The sequence below is a fragment of the Megalops cyprinoides genome, chromosome 13 (assembly GCF_013368585.1).
Source record: "Megalops cyprinoides isolate fMegCyp1 chromosome 13, fMegCyp1.pri, whole genome shotgun sequence".
NCBI lineage: Eukaryota > Metazoa > Chordata > Actinopteri > Elopiformes > Megalopidae > Megalops > Megalops cyprinoides.
Genome location: NC_050595.1, coordinates 5,407,765 through 5,418,402, shown reverse-complemented (window position 1 = coordinate 5,418,402; position 10,638 = coordinate 5,407,765).

Here is a 10,638-nt window from a genome sequence, read left to right as displayed (position 1 = left end):
GGGCGCCAGTGGCCTTGTTTGTTTATTTCAGCCAAACCACTCAGCCCCTGCTCAAATCATTATCCTTTCCCCTTAAACTCTTTACAGATGGCCATGCTCAACTTTTTATTGTTTGGTATTAACTTCTGTCTTCAGTCTTGCACTAGAGACCTCAGGCACTTAACTTGCGTGCAGGATGTTAATTGAGTAAAGATTTATCGCTCCCGTACTACAGCAAACTGTGCTTCGCCAGTTCTGTTTTCCATTTTCTCTTTAATTAGGCCTATTCATTTACCTGAGGGTTGGTAGTGAAGTGGAGTGTTTTATAATACTCAGGGTTTTATCTCAGGCCAGGAAGGGTAGTGCGTGTGTGTGTGTGTGTGTGTGTGTGTGTGTGTGTGTGTGTGTGTGTGTGTGTGTGTGTGTGTGTGTGTGTGAGCGCGCCTGTCTGGCTGTCTGTGTCTGTCTGTCTGTGTCTATCTGTGTGTCTGTGTCTGTCTGTCTGTGTAATTAGAACAGCATTTAGCTGATTATAACAAAAGCGAGTCCTATCTTCCAGCTAACTTTCATGTAAGTGAGTTCTCCCTGTGAGGTGTACTTTGCGCTGAGCAAACCGCTCCTTCCTGAATCAAGTGAGAAAATGCTGTTATCACTCAGTTGGTAAGCGAGTAATCGGGCTTCACAAACCCTGCTGTTCATTTGCGAAAACAAAGCGTTTTCCCTGCTGTTTGTGATGAAGACAAGCCGGTTTGACAAACAGAGACACTGCATGTAGAACGTTTTACCAGACAGCCATGACTGTGATCAACAATTGGCAAGACAGCTTATATATATTACTGAGTGAATAAACTGTCGCAGTCCAAATGTTTCAGCGCATAATTTTGTCTGTATATGAATAGTACAGACTTATAGAATGCAATTTAGTTCTAATTTGTTCAAATTCAGCCAAAATCAGAAGCAAACTTTAGAATATTCACTGTTGATTTTCTCAGGATTTTATTTTTCAGATAGAACAAAAAGAAAATCAAAATGATAATTTGATAGTAAATTAAAGGCCTTTATTCCTGGTTTTTGCACTTACCCAGAGTGGCCTGTATAATTCAATTTTTTATATATTATCAGTTGTTGTACAGTAGATGCATATATTGACGTGACCCTGCCCTAATCTCTAGCTCAAGTGTAACGGCCTATCTGTGATTAGCGCGCGCCATTGCCATTAACGGTACCCCCGTCGCTTTCTCGCGTGCCAGCTGCGGTGCATATCCTAGGAAACGGCTTCTCATAGGAGCTGTGGTGGAAGCTGTCTCTGAAATTCGTCCAAGATCCAGTGTGCCTCTCCACTGCAAACAAACATATCAGCGATAATTACACAGCACAGCGCTCTGCCTCTTCAAATAAAGCGGCGACTGCCTGCCATTTGGATAATCTCCAACCGAAGGGAGGGTGACATGAAAACACGAGAGCCAGCCAAAAAACAGACACTGATGAAGAAATATCAGGCACTCAAATTCCAATCATTGTCTTTATTCAAGAAGCCTTTGATTATTAGTTTACAAGTAAAATTACAATGATCAAATTTCACAGCTCTCTCCGTCGCTGGTGGAAGATATTGACGGGGTTCCAGAAATGTTATGACAGAAGTCCCCACAAGATGGCAACACCGATCTTTCTATTCATGGCGCTGTGGACGTCAATAAGGCTCATATTTCCAATATCTCACTCGGTGCTGAATACAAACATGTTGCTTTCATACACAAACTGTGTGGGGGAAAGACATTAGTTTTGATCACGTCATACGCGATACGAGCAACAGGCAATTCATGCAAAATCAGGATGTGTCTCGTTCAAAACGCCGAAATGTACAGCTAACATACTTTGTAATGCAAGGGCTTCTGACACTATCCATCTTGAACCTGCTGATGGTGTGGCTCTCCAAAGATATATTTGTCTATGGCTTATATTAATGATTGTACTAGTTTATACGAGTGTCCAGTGGTCGAAAGCTTATCGGGCTTTTTATGGTTTACCCCAGATAGGTTTTACTACAGTCTAATGTGTTTATGTCTTCAGTGTGTTTGTTTTTATTATCTTACCATTTCTATTATCCCATGGTTTTCTAGGAATTTAACGACTAGAGGGGGTCAGAGAGTGGCGTTCAATTTTTGATTTTTTTTCCAATATTATCTAAAATGTTTGTTGTTTTTATGTATACATAACTGTAATGTGGATACTGAAAACAGCTTTGTCACAGGCTGATTGATTGAAAATGATTGATTTCAGAGTCAAGGGGTTCTCCTGACTGGGTATCATGGTAGCAATCCAAAACGTTCTGCTATAAATTTTTTTTTTTTTTTTTAATTAAGGTATTTTGCTACAGAGGATCTTTGATTGTGCTATTTATGTTTTTTGCAATAATTATTGATAATTGACATGCAATCTAGGGGAAAAACTGGGAATAAATAATAACTAGGAGGGTGTACTGTAGGCCTCCAGCTCACTCTTTTAACTTGCCACAATCGTTTCCATAATGCATCGTAAACATCTTTCCACGTGTGCTGAACAAGACAAATTCTCTCTCTCGGGGGTGGGGGGTGGAGCAAGAAAATTACTTTAGTGTGGCACTCACTCATTGTGCTGCGTCTGATTCCCACAATGGGATTAAAGCACGCTTTCTAATCTGAAATCAAATTGATAGACAGGTCGGAAGGTGCGTGCACAGCAGGGGAAGTGTGGAGAAGTCACTTACGCGAAGCAATCAAGAGATGGGGAAAAAAAGATAAAGAGATTATGCAGCCCAAAGATAATCTTGCATTTCCCACTCACTCGTTTTCTTCTCTTTCTGTTATTGTTATTATTACGGTTAATACGATGAGAGGTTATTACGCCGGTGACAATGCACGCGCACTTTGAGGATACTACGTAAAATACAATCAGTTTTAACCCGTTTCTCAACTCAGATAGGCACCTGTTTGACCGCATGTGACACTCAAGAGTCGTCACACTTTACTAATGGTTTTTCTTGCCCTGAGAACTACTATTTGATTCAGAATTGCAGTTCTGCTTTTACACTACGGGCGATGGGTTTACGAACTCCAGTTAAATTTAGAGATGAAACTTTGGTTCTTTGGTTCTTTCAGTTCCTATTCCCATCTCGCTTGTAATGACCCATTGAGGTGGAAGCCTGGGAGAATGGACCCCTGACCGATAGTAGTCATTGCAGTCTTGCAACTTCTCGTCTTGCGATGCCGCCTGTTTCACGGTGGGTGGATATTTGGATCATACATGTAAGCGTGGCAGACCGAACAACGCTCCAGTTGCTATTTTCGTTGCCTACTGTACTGCTCATAAATAAAATTAACGCAAGTCGGCCTACTTAAACTAGATCTTCTCCTTTGAGCCTGACACGAAACCTCAAATCTGCTCGAAAGCCAGACGAATAAGCACAAATAGCACAGGGGAAAAAAGCACTATGAAAACATTATTATTGTTTTGTTATTGTTAACATTTACAAAACTGATTCTGCGTTTTAATGTTTTAATGTTAATGATTGTGCTTATTTGTTGGTTGATCCCCCCCCCGTAGAAATACTTTTGTATTTCCTTTTCCGAGTCACTTTTTTTTTTACTGAAAACAGTGAAACGGGGAGAGATGGTGGCTCAGCTCTGATCCTGTGCTTATCATTCATAATGCATGTGTTTGTCTTTGGCGTTGCTGTAACTTCATGGTGACTGGGCAAATGGAGCCTGAGTGCCACCACCGCTCCTGCCGCGTGCATGTGCGGCCGGCACGAGGAGGGACAAACACAAACGATGCATTATCTCCAACATAATGACATGTCTTGTTTGATTAAACCAGGCAAACCAGGCAAGTCTGAACATGCCACGGCCATCGGCTGGATGTATGTATGATGTAGGGTGGGCACAAAATATAGTTTTCAGGCGCGCGTGTGTGTGTGTGTGAGAGAGAGAGAGGGAGAGAAATGAATTTTCCGAATATCCAGAATTCCAAACAAATGGGATGCAACAAAAAAACATACAAAGTATGACAATACCGTATAATGAATTTAATGGTTATATTTATAGTTAATTAATCCACAATCAGCGGGAGCTAAGTTTATTTATTAATCATGCTTCAATTAGGAGTACCGCCTGCAGCGACTGACAGAGACAATGTTCTGCTTCTGCAAGCTTGCCTCAAATCCCTCAAAGCCCACCCCACTAACCCCCTTTCGGTGAACCCCCCACCCCCACCCCCAAGACTTATGTACTCCCACGTCGAATACACTTAAGAGCCAGCTAGTGGAGTATCAAATTTTGCTGATATTGACCAACACAGCACCCAAGACAGTAACTCTGCCGATATTTATCTTGGAATTTCGAATTTTTTAATCGTTGTCTTAAAAAGTCTTTCCTGTTGGAAAACGTGACCGCTCTTTACAAAGGCGAGGCACAATCACTCTCCCTCTCGCAAACACCACCTGCTGTCCACGGGCACGGGAATTCGGATGCGCTCGGAGCCGCACGTTTCCGCTTCTGCACGGTCGACACAGCCCGCGATGCAAAAATTTCCGGGCTGCGCTGATCACAGCAGTATCCGAATGACTCGCTCTTTAGGGACGGCTTCCTCAAACCACTGACCAAATAAACAGTCATTGTCGGACTTGACCTTCCACGTCATTCATCATTGCTTCACCATCGAATAGCAAAGTTGGCCAAAGAGCCTATATTGGTGTTGCTGTGTTAATCCGGAAAAAAAACGACATTCTCTCCACATATTTAACTTGTAATACGCACACACACACACACACACACACGCAAGACACCTGAGAGAGGTGCTGTTCAAAGATGGCACTCTAGATGTTTGCTTCCATTATTGCAGTGTGGCATGAGGGAATGTTTTTCCTTATTTCAAGGGAAAGTATTGAGCGTGTGTGTGTGTGTGTGAGAGAGAGAGAGAGAGAGAAAGAGGGAGTTTGGGTGGTGATGGTGGGGGAGGAAGGGGATAAGGGGACTTTAGATCCAGCCATGTGACCCTCTGTCACCAAAAGCCCAGATGGAAGTCCCCTCATTGCCATATATTGGATGACCAGCACACTAAATTGGGTCTTAAACCTGAAGATTATGCTAAAGCTGCCCTTCAAAGCTCAGCAGATAAAACTGTAACATGCTGGGGGATAAAAATGAGAGATGAGAGTAAGTCCCTCAATCTTGATTCAATCTTCCTTAATAGTCTAATAATCGCATTGCTTGTTCCATCACCCTTGCATGAGTGGCTGTAATATTCATTTGTGGGCATTTTTTGAAGCAATCAGTCCTGAACAATATCGCACTCACAGTGATTACAGAAGAACTCTTTCAAACTTGTTCTGGCTGCCATGCAATTAATCAGTCACACAAGGAGGGGAGAGGTATTTCTTCCTGGAATTTTAAATGAAAATGTTAAAAATGATCAAAAACAGAAAGTCTCAAGACTGTTCTGTTTACCAAGATATGTCAGGGACTTTCTGTAAACATAAATTCTATGAAAAGTGAGAATCATGAAATCCATGCCTCTGCCTCAGCCTGTAAAATGAATCCACAGAAGCTGACAATGTGGAAATCTAAAGCTTAAGGACATTAAAAGGTAGAACAGGGCTTGATACTTTATACTGAAACTTATGGAGAAACATTTACAAAACACAGCAGCTGTGGGATGACTTTAGTGGAGCACGCTAAGTATGTTTGGGACTGACCCAGAGTGGCTTCCTCCAATTGAAACAGTAGCAACATCCCTTGCTGAAAACCTTTAACCTTGACTTCCTGTCGGGAAAGGGAAAATCCCTTGAATGTAGGCACAGCTGGGCCATCTGAGAAGTTGTGCTCCTCAAGAAATGAGGATGATTAACTAGGCGGCGAGGAGATTTCAATATGCTGCTGCTCATGGTCCAATATCCTCTTCTAGTATCCTCGGCTTCTGACAAGCAGTGACCTCTGCCACAACTACAACTGCTGTCACTGCTGCCACTATAGTGGCCACTACTGGTGTCCAAGGAACATTGAAATATACAAACCTTTTCTGTATTTAAAAAATGTTATTTCTCAGAAGGAACCCCCCTGTTAGCAGCTACAACACTCAGAACTGGTGTCCCAGGAACATTGTAACATTCAGAAGGACCTCCCCAAGTTAGCATCTCAGCCAATTGCCTTTGAGCCTGACAGCCATCATCTGTCAGAATGCTAATCTGGTCCCTGATTACATGTACACCAGCAACAGTAGCTCCACCCACTTCCAGTAGGTTCAAATGCAGGACATGAGCACCAGATTAGTTTTGCTTCAAAAAGGATGCAACAGCCGACGCAGCGGAAATTACTGAGAGCACTGGGGCTAGTTGATTAGATTACCAGATGCAACATTTTTTTTTTTTTCTTAAATGTGAAAAAGGGTTCCTTTGAAGTTGCCGCAGATAACTGTCAGGACATGAGATTGGTGATTGGAGTGAGTCAGTGCATGTGTCACCTTTCCGACCCAGCGAGTCACGTACCTTTGTGTGTCATGACATCAGAAGGAGGGGACGGGTCAGAGTCATGAGTTATGACATCATAAAGGAAGGACCCAAAAAATCCGTAGGAAGAAGGACCCGCTGGCCGCAGTGTTTGCCTGTCTGTCTCGTGAACACGAGAGCTGAAAATGCAACAGGCAAATTTGCATGACGCTCGGTGACACGGGAGAAGGCAGACGTGACTTGATGTAAGGGTTGTTATGGCAACTCTGAGGGAGTGGATGAGATACCGTACACTCTCCACCAAGTGCTACTTAAGTCAAACAGGATTTAAAATCAAAATGTCAACATAAAGTGTACCACTGTCCTCATTACTGTTACACTATCCTTGCACACTACCACAAGGCTGGAGATCACACAGAGGGAAGAAAAGGCAAATTTGAAAATCAGCAGCTGTAAAATGCCTAATTCTGCATGTTGAAAGGGAGTAAAAAGATTGGTGTTTCGCGGGGAGTGCTTCTTCTAGATAAAGTACTTATTCATGCCTAATTGCATATTTTGCAGTAGCGTTACGTATGGGCGATGTCAACTCCTTTTTTTGATACTTCAGCTTGTTATTCTAAAATGCTCCTTCTTCTTTGATTACCCATAATGCAGTGTGTCTCCCCGTGCGTTACTGGGTGAAGGTATGAATGGCAACGACTGGCACTATGATGAAACTCCCTGGCAATTTTAACTCTCTCAAGTCAAGAAACCTGAGGGGAATATGTTCTGGGAATCAATGCTTTCTACATGAGAGTCTTAGGAAAACCACTTGAAAGCATTGCCCGCGTCTATTTTCTCAAACAACTAAGTTATTTCTTCTCTCTGTTTTTTTTTTTTTTCAGAGCATCGCTCCAGGTTTCACAAGCTTCAAACATAAACACCAAAAGGAGTCTGTGTGACATCCATTAGAATTATTGCTAATGTTAAATCGTGGCATTTCGCCTGTTTTGGTGGTTAAAGCAGCTACAATCACAAAAACACAAACTTTTATATAATGATTATAAATAATACATCCATCCATTTTTAATCAACAAAAATGTGTTTCACAACTAGGATTCATCTCATTACACTTTCATAGGGAGACAATGTTTATTCATTCACACACAGTTACATTAAAAGTAACTGGGTTTCTAAAAATTTTGTTTAAATCTTTAAAGCGTTTGTGTCTGTGCTTGTGTGTGTGTGGTTGTGTCTGTGTGTGTGTGTGCGCGTGCATGTGTGTGTGTGTGTCTGTGTGTGTCTGTGTATGTTGTGTGGTGTCTGTGAGAGTGTGTGTGTGTGTCTGTGTGGATGTGTTTGTCTGTGTCTGTGTTGGTGTGTGTGTCTCTGTGTGTGTCGGTGTGTGTGTCTGTGTGTGTGTGTTTCTTTTTTCAGCCCAATCACCCAGCATTCTGCTAGGTTCATTTGTGCTGTAAAAGTCCGATGTAATCAATGTTTTAAGGAACACATGAGCTAAAACAATCTTGACTGCATGTTAAAAGCATTAACATTTTCAAAATTGAATATATAATTTCTATGATGTAAAGAGGCCTAGTTATTCCCCTGCTGCATAATTTATCGCTTAAACTGTGGGTTCATTACAAGAGACCCCCTTAGGAGGGATGGGGCACCGGTTTCTCATGTGGTACTAGTCTACAATAAAACAGTTTGGATTATCAGAAAGAAGACAAATGGACTATGGCCATCAGATTGTGGCCATCATAAGCATGACTCGTGTGCATGTGACATGTAAAAGGTGTGTATGGAATCCAGAGCTTCTGGAACATGCTCGCAACCACGGCAACGGCGAAGCCCCTCGGATCGCTCGGGAAGTGGCGGGCGTGACACCAGGGTTGCGTCTGAGAGGTGACATGAGGAGCCTCTCCGTGGTGGGCACATAACGTTGTTACCCACTCCGCAAACAAGCAGCCCTCGTTAAAGCGACAGGGAGAGCTGGGGACGGCGAGGCTGTCTGGCCTCGGGGCCGAGACGTCACACTCGAGTTAGTGTCGTCCCTCGTAAGCCGTCACTCTCAGACGGTCCGCGCGTGTTAGGGCTCGCTAAAGAGGAATTAACCCCGACAGTGCCGAGGCATTTGTAAAGCATGCCCCACTCATGGGGTTGCGCTGTGCAAAGTGGCATGTGGCGATCCCAAAGGATATTTTTGATGTCAGTCTAGTTAAGTTGTCGGTCATGATAGCGTAATGTATCGTGTAGGTCCCTTAAGATGATGAAAGGACGTGACTATCATGAGAGTCATCACTCAGAGCAGGGAGAAACTTTAATTTCTCTTTGGCTGTGTGATTTTAAAAATGCCAGCACCGTATTAAAATCACTGCTGTTGATGTTGCAGCTCCTGTGATCACAGCTGTTGAGGTCAGGCTGAACTGGTGAATCTGTAACAAACAAGAATTAAGCAAGCCTCCTTCATGGTTTGTGACTCCCTTTGCAGACCTTTTTGTCTGTTGAAAGTGATATGTCATTATTGCCCTTCTCAGCAGAGGGAGTCAGCCACACTGTGACAAAGGGAGGGAGGGATGGAGGGACAGTTGTTTTGAGGGTGGCTTCATTCAGTCACTGCCAAAAATGTGTGGGGAGGCCGTTATGTGCGAGTGACTTGGACAAGCAGAAGTGGAGGAATACTGATTGCGAGAGCAATTTTAGGCATTTGTGGAGGTCATCATTAGTTCATCAAAGCTCAATGTGGTTCCTGGAAAAAGGCTTTAAACTAAGGCTAACTACTGCTGCTCTTAAATCCAATATAAGCAGTTTTCTTTTAACACTTACTCCTAATAGGACTGTGAAACACGTTTTGGACCATGTAACAAGTTTTCTTGAAGAATGTCAGTTAATATTTGGAAATTACCTCCAGGGAAAGGGTTTATTTGGAGATACCAAGTGCATGCAGAAAATAAAAGTGACAAACAGCAAATTTATAAATGCTTGGTGCTGTATGTCCAACCAAACAGTCTGCCTGTGACCACTCCCACCTGTGCATACTTTTCAAAGCCTATTTCTACACAGCATGTTTTGCCAGGTCCAGCAAAAGGCATTGTGGGTAACCACATCCATATCTGTCCACTCTGGGCCATGATTAGGAGTGAGGGGCATTGGAAGCCCATTTGCTTGACAGGAGGGACTTTGGAAGTGTGCAAAAGCCACTGCACATGCATCACAAGAGACAGGTCCTTATCTGAACAAGCCATCTCTGTGTGCTACTGCCCCTGTTATTGTGAAAAGCCTACCTTTTTTTTTTCTTTGTGACCGTTCAAAACCGACTGTTATGTGTTTCCCTGTGAGACAAAGCAGGTATGGCTTCAAACAGAAGCCTATAACAGTAAGGAGCGGCGAAGGGAATAGGCTGGTTTTCTTGTTGTTGATTTGACAGTCTGGAGGCTGTCTGTAGTCAGGGGCCAAGGAAAAAAAATCATAATATAAATGATTGCTGTAAGAAAACAAACAGACAAACATGAAAGAGACAGCCTCGCTCTCTCTGTTCTCTGGTGGGTTTTACTCGAGTCTCCTGTCAAATAAGCTTCTACAGTCTTTCAAGCTAATCTGCTTCCCCTCATATCAACAGCGGGCAAGAGGAGCTCGGACGGAATACCCACAAATCTCTGGGGCAATTCCCTAAATTACAGATGATGCTCCAGGGACATGGAGAGGGGTTGCAAAAAAAAAAAAAAAAACCCGCTCATCTCACTTACCGGCTTAGACAAGATTTCTTTATCAGATACGCCGCTGTTTCCTGAAAAATTTAATACCACTATGGGGGGAAATCTCACGGGATTAGCGTCTATAACCTGTTTATCATAATCTTTATCCCATAGGTATGAATAATGAATATCTCCTCTTTCTCTCCTTCTTTTCGTGTTTTCCTCACGGAGGCAAGAGCAGAAAAGTGAACGCTTCTCGCTCGGCTCCGGCGTGTTCGCCGCGATCCGTCAGCTCCTTTACACGCTGCTGCCGCCCGCCAGCTGCTTTGCCGAGGATCGTGCTGCCATACAAGGGATTTTTCCTGCCTCTGCTCCCCACAAGAGGAGTGTCTTTAAACAGCAATCAGGCAGCGTTTATCTGACTTCCTCCACCCTGGTCGGTAAGTTGGAAAAGAGTGGGGACGGTAACAGGAAGCGTGCTGCAAGGGTTGTGGAGGGGTG